General features: G+C 44.1%; 3 non-coding genes across 3 annotated transcripts; all 3 read right to left on the reverse strand.

The window, feature by feature from the left end:
* Positions 1-11,392: 11,392 nt before the first annotated feature.
* On the reverse strand, positions 11,393-11,465 carry TRNAM-CAU (transfer RNA methionine (anticodon CAU)). The gene has a single exon. It is a non-coding gene; the product is annotated as a tRNA-Met (tRNA).
* A 1,032-nt stretch (positions 11,466-12,497) lies between these two features.
* On the reverse strand, positions 12,498-12,570 carry TRNAM-CAU (transfer RNA methionine (anticodon CAU)). The gene has a single exon. It is a non-coding gene; the product is annotated as a tRNA-Met (tRNA).
* A 1,032-nt stretch (positions 12,571-13,602) lies between these two features.
* Positions 13,603-13,675, reverse strand: TRNAM-CAU (transfer RNA methionine (anticodon CAU)). Its single transcript has one exon. It is a non-coding gene; the product is annotated as a tRNA-Met (tRNA).
* Positions 13,676-17,433: the final 3,758 nt, after the last annotated feature.

Raw genomic sequence — 17,433 nt, forward strand, 5'->3', positions numbered from 1 at the left:
TGCAAAACGTTAGGGTCTTGGCACTTCATTTCCAACTCTTGCACAACACTTTTATAGGTTTCATAGCTCAAACTATTCTCAACTATCATTTTTTACTTCAAAATGTCGAGGAACTCAAAAACTCGTATGGCCTGTCCTTTGGCCTCCAATTTCCATTCTAATCTGTAGAATTTAACAACTGAATGGCAAATTTCTCAAGCTCCCCAGTCAAAAAAAAAGGAGTGAACTGTACCCTATCTGAGGGAAAACCTCATAATCATCAGAATAAGCCACTAGCTCCTAACTACTGTTCAAATGAGTCAAGTTTAAACTGTTGAAAGGAAAAAGTTTTTTAATCAAAGCAACACTCTATTTTTTTTTTTTTTTTTTTTTTTTTTACGCCTCTCATTTTTTCTGTGACTCTTTGGGTTATCCCATTTGACCAAGCAACCAGTATTCTTAGTTTACTGGTTCGATTCCTGCTATGGGATTGCCACTTTTTCTGTAATAAGTAACGCATTGAAATGTCGACACAAGCCATGCATACAGTCAGTCTAGCTTGGATTTGCTCTTTGCAGCAAAAAATGCTGACCACAATAGATTTTGGACATTCATTCCATTCTTTTGCTCAATATTCCATTTGAATTCATATCACAAATCATTTTTACTTTTGACTTTTAACTATTTGGTTTCAAAGGATCCAAAACCCCCTTCCTTTATATCTGACGTTTTTTGGTACTGAGTGGATACAGTTCTGGCTGTCTAGTCAAGATGGAGACAAAATATCTAAAGCATAGTGCCCCGTGTGAGGATCGAACGCATGACCTTCAGATTATGAGACTGACGCGCTACCTACTGCGCTAACGAGGCAAGCTTCTAGCAAGGATGTGCCAAACTTACTTACTGAAAGCAATTAAGTTCTTCTTTTTCCACATTGACAACGTCTTATGAGTAGAGTTGAGCGCGGTTCGTGGTTCGTGGTTCTCCAGTTCTAGGCTCGAGTGATTTTGCGGCATGTTCTAGATCGAACTAGAACTCGAGCTTTTTGCAAAAGCTCGATAGTTCTAGAAACGTTCGAGAACGGTTCTAGCAGCCAAAAAACAGCTAAATCATAGCTTGGTTTCTGCTGTAATAGTGTAAGTCACTCTGTGAATCAAACTATTATCACATTTCAGTGTATAGTGTGCGTGAACAGCGCCTTCAGATAACTGCTGTTTCTATAATGGCGATCGCCATTTTTTTTTTTTTTTCTTGTCTTCCTTCCCTAAGCGCGCGCGTCTTGTGGGGCGGGCCAGCATGTCAGCCAATCACAGACACACACACAGCTAAGTGGACTTTGAGCCAGAGAAGCAACGGCATGTGTGATAGGATCTGCATGTCACATGTCCCTGCATTATAAAACCGGACATTTTCTTCACGGACGCCATTATCTGCCTTCTGCGTCTTTGGTGTCAGACATCACTGTCGCAGCTCCGTCTTGAGTCCTATCGCTGATACAGCTGTATGCGCTGCATACACAGCGTTAGACAGCATAGGGAGAGCACTTTATAGCAGTCCTTTTAAGGGCTCAAACCGGCAGGGTCAGAGTTAAGGTGACAGGTCCTGAAAACAGCGCCAGCGTCTGTGCAGCCAAGGTCAGGGATTTCCTCCCTGCATTTCACCATTAGGAGGGAATAGAAAGGCAGGCTTCCATTCCTCTACCCAGAGCACCACAATCCTGCCACTGTACCCTCTTGTCCTCTGCACACTCCAACTCATAACTAAGCCATTATACTAGCAAACACTCAGTGTACCTAGTGGCATCCTATCTGTGGCTATTGGACTTTGCTATAGTCCCACTAGTGCAAAGACATTTGCAGAGCACGTCTGCCTGCATTGCACACTACAACTAATTATAACTAAGCCATTATACTAGCAAACACTCAGTGTACCTAGTGGCATCCTATACGTGGCTATTGGACTTTGCTATAGTCCCACTAGTGCCAAAACATTTGCAGAGCGCATCTGCCTGCGTTGCACACTCCAACTAATTATAACTAAGCCATTATACTAGCAAACACTCAGTGTACCTAGTGGCATCCTATACGTGGCTATTGGACTTTGCTATAGTCCCACTAGTGCCAAGACATTTGCAGAGCGCATCTGCCTGCGTTGCACACTCCAACTAATTATAACTAAGCCATTATACTAGCAAACACTCAGTGTACCTAGTGGCATCCTATACGTGGCTATTGGACTTTGCTATAGTCCCACTAGTGCCAAGACATTTGCAGAGCGCATCTGCCTGCGTTGCACACTCCAACTAATTATAACTAAGCCATTTTACTAGCAAACACTCAGTGTACCTAGTGGCATCCTATACGTGGCTATTGGACTTTGCTATAGTCCCACTAGTGCCAAGACATTTGCAGAGCGCATCTGCCTGCGTTGCACACTCCAACTAATTATAACTAAGCCATTATACTAGCACACACTCAGTGTACCTAGTGGCATCCTATACGTGGCTATTGGACTTTGCTATAGTCCCACTAGTGCCAAGACATTTGCAGAGCGCATCTGCCTGCGTTGCACACTCCAACTAATTATAACTAAGCCATTATACTAGCAAACACTTAGTGTACCTAGTGACATCCTATACGTGGCTATTGGACTTTGCTATAGTCCCACTAGTGCCAAGACATTTGCAGAGCGCATCTGCCTGCGTTGCACACTCCAACTAATTATAACTAAGCCATTATACTAGCAAACACTTAGTGTACCTAGTGGCATCCTATACGTGGCTATTGGACTTTGCTATAGTCCCACTAGTGCCAAGACATTTGCAGAGCGCATCTGCCTGCGTTGCACACTCCAACTAATTATAACTAAGCCATTATACTAGCACACACTCAGTGTACCTAGTGGCATCCTATACGTGGCTATTGGACTTTGCTATAGTCCCACTAGTGCCAAGACATTTGCAGAGCGCATCTGCCTGCGTTGCACACTCCAACTAAATATAACTAAGCCATTATACTAGCAAACACTTAGTGTACCTAGTGGCATCCTATACGTGGCTATTGGACTTTGCTATAGTCCCACTAGTGCCAAGACATTTGCAGAGCGCATCTGCCTGCGTTGCACACTCCAACTAATTATAACTAAGCCATTATACTAGCAAACACTTAGTGTACCTAGTGGCATCCTATACGTGGCTATTGGACTTTGCTATAGTCCCACTAGTGCCAAGACATTTGCAGAGCGCATCTGCCTGCGTTGCACACTCCAACTAATTATAACTAAGCCATTATACTAGCACACACTCAGTGTACCTAGTGGCATCCTATACGTGGCTATTGGACTTTGCTATAGTCCCACTAGTGCCAAGACATTTGCAGAGCGCATCTGCCTGCGTTGCACACTCCAACTAATTATAACTAAGCCATTATACTAGCACACACTCAGTGTACCTAGTGGCATCCTATACGTGGCTATTGGACTTTGCTATAGTCCCACTAGTGCCAAGACATTTGCAGAGCGCATCTGCCTGCGTTGCACACTCCAACTAATTATAACTAAGCCATTATACTAGCACACACTCAGTGTACCTAGTGGCATCCTATACGTGGCTATTGGACTTTGCTATAGTCCCACTAGTGCCAAGACATTTGCAGAGCGCATCTGCCTGCGTTGCACACTCCAACTAATTATAACTAAGCCATTATACTAGCAAACACTCAGTGTACCTAGTGGCATCCTATACGTGGCTATTGGACTTTGCTATAGTCCCACTAGTGCCAAGACATTTGCAGAGCGCATCTGCCTGCGTTGCACACTCCAGCTAATTATAACTAAGCCATTATACTAGCACACACTCAGTGTACCTAGTGGCATCCTATACGTGGCTATTGGACTTTGCTATAGTCCCACTAGTGCCAAGACATTTGCAGAGCTCATCTGCCTGCGTTGCACACTCCAACTAATTATAACTAAGCCATTATACTAGCAAACACTTAGTGTACCTAGTGGCATCCTATACGTGGCTATTGGACTTTGCTATAGTCCCACTAGTGCCAAGACATTTGCAGAGCGCATCTGCCTGCGTTGCACACTCCAACTAATTATAACTAAGCCATTATACTAGCAAACACTTAGTGTACCTAGTGGCATCCTATACGTGGCTATTGGACTTTGCTATAGTCCCACTAGTGCCAAGACATTTGCAGAGCGCATCTGCCTGCGTTGCACACTCCAACTAATTATAACTAAGCCATTATACTAGCACACACTCAGTGTACCTAGTGGCATCCTATACGTGGCTATTGGACTTTGCTATAGTCCCACTAGTGCCAAGACATTTGCAGAGCGCATCTGCCTGCGTTGCACACTCCAACTAATTATAACTAAGCCATTATACTAGCAAACACTCAGTGTACCTAGTGGCATCCTATACGTGGCTATTGGACTTTGCTTTAGTCCCACTAGTGCCAAGACATTTGCAGCACGTCTGCCTGCGTTGCACACTCCAACTAATTATAACTAAGTTACATTGTCAGGGATATTTATTCTTTATTATTCTGCTGTTAATAAAGCTAGACCACCACTGCAATCTACACCACCTCTCAATTTTTACTACCACATTTTCAGTCCACAATCTTGTCGCAATCAACATGAGTGGCAAAATGACAGATGCTGGTGGAAAGGGGAAGAGGCGTGGTGGAAAAGGCAAAAAAGGTTTTGTCAGTGGGGAAGGTGGCAAAGCTCCATTATCATCTGCTGCAGATAGACCATCTACTAGCAAAAGTAAGATGTCTACTACTTATTGTGGACAATCCGATGTGCTCCCTTTTTTACGGACACGAACAAGAGGAACAAAGGTAGATGATGGGCAAAAAAGGAAAATGCTTGAATGGATCTCAAGTGGTCCAACAAGTGCCCTCTCAGCCACTTCAAGTACCGCATCCAAAAAACACCAGTCCTCTGAGTTGTCATCCCAATCACACTTGATTTCTCCCAGCTCTGAAGTCTCCATCAGCCCTGCACAGTATGGTGGAACTGAGATGGCTGAGTCTGCAGAGCTGTTCAGTCACACTATAGCCTGGGAATCAGAGGTCTGCTCCCAAGCTACAGTGAGTACAGAACAGGAAATGGTCTGCAGTGATGCCCAGAACCTTTGTGACTCTGATTCAGGCCGTGAGGACCAAGTTTCTGAGCATAATGTTGACCCTTTGTCACAAACTGTAACACCTGTGGTTATAGACAATGAGGAACATACTGATGAAGATGAGACGCAGATACCCGATTGGGATGACAACTTAAATATTCGGTCAGGGCAAGAAGAGGCTCGGTCTGAGGGGGAGGGGAGTGCAAACACAACAATTGATGATGACGTTCTAGATCCCACCTACTGTCAACCCCCAGTCAGGCACTCGAGGAGGTCAACAGAGGCGGTGGAGGAGGATGCAACCGACGACGAAGTTACCTTGCGCCTTCCTGGACAGAGTCGGAGCACTGGTAGCACGTCTACAACTGCATCCTCAGCCACCACTCTGCCTATGAGCATTATTCGGGGTGGATCAACAGGTCGCATGGCCTCTAAGCCTTGCCTAGCCTGGTCCTTTTTTCACATCGAAAAAAATCGCCCAACTCATGTGATATGTAACATTTGTCATGATTCTGTTAGTAGAGGTCAAAACCTCAGCAGTTTGACAACTTCTTCCATGAATCGTCACATGACTAAATATCATAAGTCCCGGTGGGAAGCTTACCGTGCTGCAATGCGGCCTAGCGGAGCGAACCATCCACCGCCCGCCCCTTCCAGTGCATCCGCGCGCTCTTCATCTTCTAGGACTGTGGGGACAGCTGTCACACCTGTTTTTCCACGCAAAACTTCCACCACTGTAACCGCAACAGGCAGTTTGCTTGTAAGGTCGTCAGTTGGTTTGGAAGGGGAAACAAGTGAGTGTGTACAGCTCTCTCAGACATCGATAGCACCAACGTTGGATGAAGGCAACATCATGTCTCCGCCTGCACTTTCCTCACAAACCTGCATTTTTCCAGGGACACCCTACTCAACACCGTCTACACACAGCAGCCAGATCTCTGTCCCTCAGATGTGGTCAAATAAAAGGCCACTTCCTCCGACCCATGACAAAGCTAAGAGGTTGACTCTATCCCTCTTTAAGCTGTTGGCTACCGAAATGCTGCCTTTCTGCCTAGTGGACACACAGGATTTTAGAGACCTTATGTCTGTCGCTGTGCCCCAGTACCAGATGCCTAGTCGCCACTACTTCTCTAAGAAAGGTGTGCCCGCGCTACACCAGCATGTCGCACACAACATCACCGCTTCCTTGAGAAACTCTGTGTGTGAACGGGTGCATTTCACCACCGATACTTGGACCAGTAAGCATGGACAGGGACGTTACATGTCGCTGACTGGGCACTGGGTAACTATGGTGATAGATGGTGAAGGGTCTGCTGCACAAGTCTTGCCGTCCCCACGACTTGTGTGTCAATCCTCTGTCTGTCCAAGTTCCGCCACTGCTTCTGCATCCTCCACCTCATCTGGGTCCTCCACCTCCGCCCCAAGCCTGCCTGGTCAGGCCACCAGCGTTCTCACTGCGCAGAAGGAATCACGCACCCCTCATTACTATGCTGGCAGCAGAGCGCAACGGCATCAGGCGGTCTTTAGCTTGACATGTCTTGGTAATAAGAGTCACACAGCTGAGGAGTTGTGGTCAGCTCTGCGGTCCGAGTTTAATAAATGGTTGTCTCCACTCAACCTGCAGCCTGGTAAGGCCGTGTGCGACAATGCTGCAAACCTGGGTGCGGCCCTTCGCCTGGGCAAGGTGACACACGTACCTTGTATGGCTCACGTGTTGAACCTTGTCGTGCAGCAATTTTTAACACACTATCCCGGCCTAGATGGCCTTCTGAACAGGGCACGAAAACTGTCTGCTCACTTCCGCCGTTCAAGCGCCGCAGCTGAGCGACTTGCATCGCTCCAGAAGTCTTTCGGCCTGCCGGTTCATCGCCTGAAATGCGATGTGGCGACACGCTGGAATTCAACTCTCCACATGTTACAGCGACTGTGGCAGCACCGGCGAGCCCTGGTGCAATACGTCATGACGTATAGCCTGGGCCAACGAGATGCAGAGGTGGGGCAGATCACCCTGATGGAGTGGTCTCAGATCAAGGACCTATGCACCCTTCTGCACAGTTTCGACATGGCGACGAATATGTTTAGCGCTGACAATGCCATTATCAGCATGACGATTCCAGTCATTTACATGCTGGAGCACACGCTAAACACTATTCGGAGTCAGGGGGTGGGACAACATGAAGGGGAGGAACTACAGGAGGATTCATATGCGCAAGGGACAACAACATCACCAAGGTCCAGACGTTCATCATCACCAACGCAGCAGGCATGGGACCAAGGGGGACAGGGATCGACAAGGGCGCATAGTAGCAGGCGAAATGTTGAGCAAGGTGCAGGAGAACATGAAGAAATGGAGGACGAACTGTCCATGGACATGGAAGACTCAGCGGATGAGGGAGACCTTGGTCAAATTTCAGTTGAAAGAGGTTGGGGTCAGATGTCAGAGGAAGAAAGAACGGGTAGCACCTCTATGCCACAAACACAGCGTGGACTTGGTCCGCATGGCTGCGCAAGACACATGAGTGCCTTTTTGTTGCACTACCTCCAACATGACAGTCGTATTGTCAAAATTAGAAGTGATGATGACTACTGGATTGCCACACTATTAGATCCCCGGTACAAGTCCAAATTTTGTGACATAATTCCAGCCATAGAAAGGGACGCACGTATGCAGGAGTATCAGCAGAAGCTGTTACTAGATCTTAGCTCGGCTTTTCCACCAAACAACCGTGCAGGTGCAGGGAGTGAATCTCCCAGTTGTAACTTGACAAACATGGGACGGTCTCGTCATCTTCAACAGTCTACCCGTACCAGTAGGACCGTATCTGGTGCCGGTAACAGCAATTTTATGGAATCTTTTCATAATTTTTTTAGACCCTCTTTTGCAAGGCCACCAGAGACAACAAGTCTGACACATAGTCAACGGCTGGAGAGGATGATACAGGAGTATCTCCAAATGAACATCGATGCCATGACTGTGCAACTGGAGCCTTGCTCCTTTTGGGCTTCAAACCTAGAAAAATGGCCAGAGCTCGCAACTTACGCCTTGGAGATTTTGTCGTGTCCAGCTGCCAGCGTTGTCTCTGAACGTGTATTCAGTGCTGCTGGGTGTGTGCTGACAGATAAGCGCACGCGTCTGTCCAGTGACAATGTGGACAGACTGACGTTCATCAAAATGAACAAGTCATGGATCCAGAAGGAATTTACTACCCCTGTGTCATCCTGGGGAGAGTAAATGCTTGTTGATTTGGAATGTGCTTGATGCAAATCAAAACATCCTGTTTGCAACTAGGGCACAAGTGCTGCCACTGAATGGGTGGGTGTGTGGGGCCCAATTTTTGGAAAAAAAAGGGAGACTCCGCTTGGAGTAACCCTTGCTTACATTGTTTTTAAAAGAAGCCAAGATGAACAGAGCTGGGATCAGGAAAGACTTTGCTACCTACCCTGGTGTCATCCTTGGGACGGTTAATTATGGCGTAATTTTGAATGTGCTTGATGCAAATCTAGCTGTGAAGTGTACAACTGGGGCACAACTGCTGCCACTGAATGGGTGGGTGTGTGGGGCCCAATTTTTGGAAAAAAAGGGAGACTCCGCTTGGAGTAACCCTTGCTTGCTGTGTTTTTAAAAGAAGCCAAGATGAACAGAGCTGGGATCAGGAAAGACTTTGCTACCTACCCCGGTGTCATCCTGGGGATGGATAAGAATGGCGTATTTTTGAATGTGCTTGATGCAAATGTAGCTGTGAAGTGTACAACTAGGGCACAACTGCTGCCACTGAAGGGGTGGGTGTGTGTGGGGCCCAATTTTTGGAAAAAAGGGAGACTCCGCTTGGAGTAACCCTTGCTTGATGTGTTTTTAAAAGAAGCCAAGATGAACAGAGCTGGGATCAGGAAAGACTTTGCTACCTACCCCGGTGTCATCCTGGGGACGGATAAGAATGACGTATTTTTGAATGTGCTTGATGCAAATCTAGCTGTGAAGTGTACAACTGGGGCACAACTGCTGCCACTGAATGGGTGGGTGTGTGGGGCCCAATTTTTGGAAAAAAAGGGAGACTCCGCTTGGAGTAACCCTTGCTTGATGTGTTTTTAAAAGAAGCCAAGATGAACAGAGCTGGGATCAGGAAAGACTTTGCTACCTACCCAGGTGTCATCCTGGGGACGGATAAGAATGGCGTATTTTTGAATGTGCTTGATGCAAATGTAGCTGTGAAGTGTACAACTAGGGCACAACTGCTGCCACTGAAGGGGTGGGTGTGTGTGGGGCCCAATTTTTGGAAAAAAGGGAGACTCCGCTTGGAGTAACCCTTGCTTACATTGTTTTTAAAAGAAGCCAAGATGAACAAGTCATGGGTCAGCAAAGACTTTGCTACCTACCCCGGTGTCATCCTGGGGATGGATAAGAATGGCGTATTTTTGAATGTGCTTGATGCAAATGTAGCTGTGAAGTGTACAACTAGGGCACAACTGCTGCCACTGAAGGGGTGGGTGTGTGTGGGGCCCAATTTTTGGAAAAAAGGGAGACTCCGCTTGGAGTAACCCTTGCTTGATGTGTTTTTAAAAGAAGCCAAGATGAACAGAGCTGGGATCAGGAAAGACTTTGCTACCTACCCCGGTGTCATCCTGGGAACGGATAAGAATGGCGTATTTTTGAATGTGCTTGATGCAAATGTAGCTGTGAAGTGTACAACTAGGGCACAACTGCTGCCACTGAAGGGGTGGGTGTGTGTGGGGCCCAATTTTTGGAAAAAAGGGAGACTCCGCTTGGAGTAACCCTTGATTGCTGTGTTTTTTATAAATGATCCAAGCTGCACAGAGCTGGGATCAGGAAAGACTTAGCTACCTACCCTGGTGTCATCCTGGGGACGGTTAATTATGGCGTATTTTTGAATGTGCTTGATGCAAATCTAGCTGTGAAGTGTGCAACTGGGGCACAAGTGCTACCACTGAAGGGGTGGGTGTGTGTGTGGCCCAATTTTTGGAAAAAAGGGAGACTCCGCTTGGAGTCACCTTGCGGTGTTTTACATGATTTTAGAAGGGCGTGCCATGCCTATATCTGTGTGTCCTCCTCTTTTTCCTTGTCCAGCTGTTTTGTTTTCGCATGAGTATATGTCCTTGTCACTTTCCAATGTGTTTGAGTTGTTTGTCACCTTTAGGACACCTTTGAGGGTGTTTTCTAGGTGTTTTTCTGTGTTTGTGATTGCCTGCCATTGTTTCCTATGCAGTTCGAGTTCGGTTCGTCGAACGTTCGACGAACCGAACTCGAACGGGAGGTTCGTTCGGCGAACCAACCTCGAGCCGAACCGCGACCGGTTCGCTCATCTCTACTTATGAGAACAACACTTCCCATATGGTCTAGCGGTTAGGATTCCTGGTTTTCACCCAGGCGACCCGGGTTCGACTCCCGGTATGGGAATGCTGCTTTTTCTGTACTATCTCTGACATTCAAAGGCCGACAGTTGTTTGCATAAAAAAGCAGTTCAGGTAAAATTTGCACTTTGCAGCCAAAGTTGCAAAACGTTAGGGTCTTGGCACTTCATTTCCAACTCTTGCACAACACTTTTATAGGTTTCATAGCTCAAACTATTCTCAACTATCATTTTTTACTTCAAAATGTCGAGGAACTCAAAAACTCGTATGGCCTGTCCTTTGGCCTCCAATTTCCATTCTAATCTGTAGAATTTAACAACTGAATGGCAAATTTCTCAAGCTCCCCAGTCAAAAAAAAAGGAGTGAACTGTACCCTATCTGAGGGAAAACCTCATAATCATCAGAATAAGCCACTAGCTCCTAACTACTGTTCAAATGAGTCAAGTTTAAACTGTTGAAAGGAAAAAGTTTTTTAATCAAAGCAACACTCTTTTTTTTTTTTTTACGCCTCTCATTTTTTCTGTGACTCTTTGGGTTATCCCATTTGACCAAGCAACCAGTATTCTTAGTTTACTGGTTCGATTCCTGCTATGGGATTGCCACTTTTTCTGTAATAAGTCACGCATTGAAATGTCGACACAAGCCATGCATACAGTCAGTCTAGCTTGGATTTGCTCTTTGCAGCAAAAAATGCTGACCACAATAGATTTTGGACATTCATTCCATTCTTTTGCTCAATACTCCATTTGAATTCATATCACAAATCATTTTTACTTTTGACTTTTAACTATTTGGTTTCAAAGGATCCAAAACCCCCTTCCTTTATATCTGACGTTTTTTGGTACTGAGTGGATACAGTTCTGGCTGTCTAGTCAAGATGGAGACAAAATATCTAAAGCATAGTGCCCCGTGTGAGGATCGAACTCACGACCTTCAGATTATGAGACTGACGCGCTACCTACTGCGCTAACGAGGCAAGCTTCTAGCAAGGATGTGCCAAACTTACTTACTGAAAGCAATTAAGTTCTTCTTTTTCCACATTGACAACGTCTTATGAGAACAACACTTCCCATATTGGCTAGCGGTTAGCATTCCTGGTTTTCACCCAGGCGGCCCGGGTTCGACTCCTGGTATGGGAATGCTGCTTTTTCTGTACTATCTCTGACATTCAAAGGCCGACAGTTGTTTGCATAAAAAAGCAGTTCAGGTAAAATTTGCACTTTGCAGCCAAAGTTGCAAAACGTTAGGGTCTTGGCACTTCATTTCCAACTCTTGCACAACACTTTTATAGGTTTCATAGCTCAAACTATTCTCAACTATCATTTTTTACTTCAAAATGTCGAGGAACTCAAAAACTCGTATGGCCTGTCCTTTGGCCTCCAATTTCCATTCTAATCTGTAGAATTTAACAACTGAATGGCAAATTTCTCAAGCTCCCCAGTCAAAAAAAAAGGAGTGAACTGTACCCTATCTGAGGGAAAACCTCATAATCATCAGAATAAGCCACTAGCTCCTAACTACTGTTCAAATGAGTCAAGTTTAAACTGTTGAAAGGAAAAAGTTTTTTAATCAAAGCAACACTCTATTTTTTTTTTTTTTTTTTTTTTTTACGCCTCTCATTTTTTCTGTGACTCTTTGGGTTATCCCATTTGACCAAGCAACCAGTATTCTTAGTTTTCTGGTTCGATTCCTGCTATGGGATTGCCACTTTTTCTGTAATAAGTCACGCATTGAAATGTCGACACAAGCCATGCATACAGTCAGTCTAGCTTGGATTTGCTCTTTGCAGCAAAAAATGCTGACCACAATAGATTTTGGACATTCATTCCATTCTTTTGCTCAATACTCCATTTGAATTCATATCACAAATCATTTTTACTTTTGACTTTTAACTATTTGGTTTCAAAGGATCCAAAACCCCCTTCCTTTATATCTGACGTTTTTTGGTACTGAGTGGATACAGTTCTGGCTGTCTAGTCAAGATGGAGACAAAATATCTAAAGCATAGTGCCCCGTGTGAGGATCGAACTCACGACCTTCAGATTATGAGACTGACGCGCTACCTACTGCGCTAACGAGGCAAGCTTCTAGCAAGGATATGCCAAACTTACTTACTGAAAGCAATTAAGTTCTTCTTTTTTCACATTGACAACGTCTTATGAGAACAACACTTCCCATATGGTCTAGCGGTTAGGATTCCTGGTTTTCACCCAGGCGGCCCGGGTTCGACTCCCGGTATGGGAATGCTGCTTTTTCTGTACTATCTCTGACATTCAAAGGCCGACAGTTGTTTGCATAAAAAAGCAGTTCAGGTAAAATTTGCACTTTGCAGCCAAAGTTGCAAAACGTTAGGGTCTTGGCACTTCATTTCCAACTTTTGCACAACACTTTTATAGGTTTCATAGCTCAAACTATTCTCAACTATCATTTTTTACTTCAAAATGTCGAGGAACTCAAAAACTCGTATGGCCTGTCCTTTGGCCTCCAATTTCCATTCTAATCTGTAGAATTTAACAACTGAATGGCAAAGTTCTCAAGCTCCCCAGTCAAAAAAAAAGGAGTGAACTGTACCCTATCTGAGGGAAAACCTCATAATCATCAGAATAAGCCACTAGCTCCTAACTACTGTTCAAATGAGTCAAGTTTAAACTGTTGAAAGGAAAAAGTTTTTTAATCAAAGCAACACTCTATTTTTTTTTTTTTTTTTTTTTTTTACGCCTCTCATTTTTTCTGTGACTCTTTGGGTTATCCCATTTGACCAAGCAACCAGTATTCTTAGTTTACTGGTTCGATTCCTGCTATGGGATTGCCACTTTTTCTGTAATAAGTAACGCATTGAAATGTCGACACAAGCCATGCATACAGTCAGTCTAGCTTGGATTTGCTCTTTGCAGCAAAAAATGCTGACCACAATAGATTTTGGACATTCATTCCATTCTTTTGCTCAATACTCCATTTGAATTCATATCACAAATCATTTTTACTTTTGACTTTTAACTATTTGGTTTCAAAGGATCCAAAACCCCCTTCCTTTATATCTGACGTTTTTTGGTACTGAGTGGATACAGTTCTGGCTGTCTAGTCAAGATGGAGACAAAATATCTAAAGCATAGTGCCCCGTGTGAGGATCGAACTCACGACCTTCAGATTATGAGACTGACGCGCTACCTACTGCGCTAACGAGGCAAGCTTCTAGCAAGGATGTGCCAAACTTACTTACTGAAAGCAATTAAGTTCTTCTTTTTCCACATTGACAACGTCTTATGAGAACAACACTTCCCATATGGTCTAGCGGTTAGGATTCCTGGTTTTCACCCAGGCGTCCCGGGTTCGACTCCCGGTATGGGAATGCTGCTTTTTCTGTACTATCTCTGACATTTAAAGGCCGACAGTTGTTTGCATAAAAAAGCAGTTCAGGTAAAATTTGCACTTTGCAGCCAAAGTTGCAAAACGTTAGGGTCTTGGCACTTCATTTCCAACTCTTGCACAACACTTTTATAGCAACCTATAAAGAATCCAGGAATCGTACTCTATATTTGAAACATCAAATTTTATTTGTACAAAGTGCTCGTGCAGAAATCATATAAAAATTTCATCATACACAGGATAACATTTTTGGGATATAGGGAGGGATGTCAAGCCGCACTTATAAGGAGTGGCACAATACTACAGTAGCTGCATCTGCCCGTATAGTAACGGCCAGTGTAAATGGACATATCATATGTTTACAGGAGTGGACCAATGGGGATGTAGTCTACATATGTATAGTATAGGATACCAATGTTGTAGAATTTTATACTAGTATGAAAATATAAACACCCTATATGGAATATGGGTATGTCAACATACACTGTATAGATTGATTAAAGGGCACTATAATTTGCATGCCATGAGAGTTTAAAGTAGCAGGCATGTGCCTATGGTATTGCCCCCATCTATCTACTTAGCCCCATAATTCAGTCCAATTACCTGTTGTCATTTGTACAGAATATGCGTCCACAGCAGCACCGCAAGTTGCACCTACTCCAACCTCGACGCGCGTTTCACCGCACTGCCGGTTTCATCAGGAGGTATGTGCAGTCCATAGCATATACCCTTTATAAAGGGTCCATGATTAAGTTCAGGTGCACGCCTCCAGTCGGGTGTGTGGACGCACATGCTTGTATGATGCGCACCCTGGGCGCAAGTCGCCTGTCGAGCACGTCACGCGCCACATGACCGCAACTCTGCAGTCAGCGGCCACGTGACACGGAGCGGGCATGGAGACCGGATGTGTATTCCGGTCTCCATGCCAACCCACTCTGTCGGCGAGTCACGCGCAGGAAATGCACAGCGCACACAAACACTGCGTCCCCCAGCGTCAGGCGGCAGCCAAACTCAACCATGTAAGGTAGTTATATTAGTTAACTTTAAAAATAGTACTTGAGCATATGTCTGAAAACATTCACATATAAATACATGGATAGTCATAACATATTGCCAGCATACATTTTTATATTAGCGCTGACATAATATCTTCCATATCTTATTATATATATGTAAACATGCACATTGTACTTAATGTTGAATGACTACGTCCATCTGCAATCCAAATATTCTCCAACTCTTCAATATTCAGTTTTATTCATCCATATGGCTAACATTGTAGCATTGGGCTTTTTTATCTTTAAAGAGAGGGAGAGGGTCCATAGAATTCAACAGAGTGGATGTTTTCTATAGCGTGTGACATTGCTATATGCTAGAGACAAGGGCATAAAGAAAGAACAGGAAATTATATTAAAATCTTATATAATGAAATAAAGTGTGTTAAAATTCGCGCTACACATGCAAAAAGGACCTGAAGCTCAAGGATTCGCTCAGCCCTCTTGGGGCCATGGTGTCAAGCACTACAATCCATTTTGTTTCTTTTTTTAAAAGTTCATTTTTATAATTTCCCCCTCTGGCTCCCAAGCTGACATGATCAATGCCTTTTACTTTAAGGCTAGTGGGATTGCACTTATGGTAAAGGAAAAAATGTTTTGGTATTGTTTTTAGCTCGCTAATATCTTTACATCCCTTAACATTGATGATATCGCGGATGTGCTCCAGAGTTCTCACTCTTAGCTGTCTGGTGGTCATACCAATATATATCATGTTGCATGAACAGCTAGCATGATATATCACCATTTCAGTCTTACATGTGATGTTGAATGTAATGGAGTAGTTTTTTGTACCCCCACTGTTCTCAAATGTTGTACATCTCTGCACATATTTACATGCAGAGCAGGTCCCACATTTGTAACAGCCCCATTTGGGTCCTTTTTGACTGAATGGATTATTGTTCAAAGGGACATAGTGGCTACGGGTTAGTAGATCTTTGAGATTTTTGGATCTGCGCCAAGTCATTGATGGATATATAGTCAGATGTCTGGCTAGGTCTTTATCTGCCAGCAATATCTGCCAATGTCTCTGAAAAATGCTTTTGATTTCATGCCATCTATTATTAAACGCTGTGATGAATCTCCCAGGTTGTAGATCGCTACTGTTGTTTCTGTTTTTAGTTATTAAAAGAGACTCACGATTACTTTTGGCTGCTCTAATGTATCCTGATCTTATATTTTTTGGTTTATAGCCTCTCTCAGCTAAGTTGTCACTCAGGAGTCTAGCTTGATTTTCAAAATTTCCCGCACTAGAGCAGATTCTCCGCATACGCAAAAATTGCCCTGTTGGTACTGCTTTAATGGTCTGGGGGTGGTGGGAAGAGGACGCATGCAAAAGTGTATTTGTAGCAGTAGATTTTTTGAAGACATCCGTACTCAAATGACCGTCTTCATTTCTCATGATCAGAACGTCCAAGAACTCCACCTTCCAATAGTCATATTTTGATGTTAATTTAATATTTAGATCATTTCTATTCAAATTTTGCAGGAATATCTCCAGGGATGCCTGCCCGCTCCGTGTCACGTGGCCGCTGACTGCAGAGTTGCGGTCATGTGGCGCGTGACGTGCTCGACAGGCGACTTGCGCCCAGGGTGCGCATCATACAAGCATGTGCGTCCACACACCCGACCGGAGGCGTGCACCTGAACTTAATCATGGACCCTTTATAAAGGGTATATGCTATGGACTGCACATACCTCCTGATGAAACCGGCAGTGCGGTGAAACGTGCGTCGAGGTTGGAGTAGGTGCAACTTGCGGTGCTGCTGTGGACGCATATTCTGTACAAATGACAACAGGTAATTGGACTGAATTATGGGGCTAAGTAGATAGATGGGGGCAATACCATAGGCACATGCCTGCTACTTTAAACTCTCATGGCATGCAAATTATAGTGCCCTTTAATCAATCTATACAGTGTATGTTGACATACCCATATTCCATATAGGGTGTTTATATTTTCATACTAGTATAAAATTCTACAACATTGGTATCCTATACTATACATATGTAGACTACATCCCCATTGGTCCACTCCTGTAAACATATGATATGTCCATTTACACTGGCCGTTACTATACGGGCAGATGCAGCTACTGTAGTATTGTGCCACTCCTTATAAGTGCGGCTTGACATCCCTCCCTATATCCCAAAAATGTTATCCTGTGTATGATGAAATTTTTATATGATTTCTGCACGAACACTTTGTACAAATAAAATTTGATGTTTCAAATATAGAGTACGATTCCTGGATTCTTTATAGGTTGCTATCTAATACATTGGAATCTGTTTCAGAACTATGAGAGGCCTTATATAGGTTATCATACAACACTTTTATAGGTTTCATAGCTCAAACTATTCTCAACTATCATTTTTTACTTCAAAATGTCGAGGAACTCAAAAACTCGTATGGCCTGTCCTTTGGCCTCCAATTTCCATTCTAATCTGTAGAATTTAACAACTGAATGGCAAATTTCTCAAGCTCCCCAGTCAATAAAAAAGGAGTGAACTGTAGCCTATCTGAGG

The sequence above is a fragment of the Anomaloglossus baeobatrachus genome, chromosome 4 (assembly GCF_048569485.1).
Source record: "Anomaloglossus baeobatrachus isolate aAnoBae1 chromosome 4, aAnoBae1.hap1, whole genome shotgun sequence".
Taxonomy (NCBI): Eukaryota; Metazoa; Chordata; class Amphibia; order Anura; family Aromobatidae; genus Anomaloglossus; species Anomaloglossus baeobatrachus.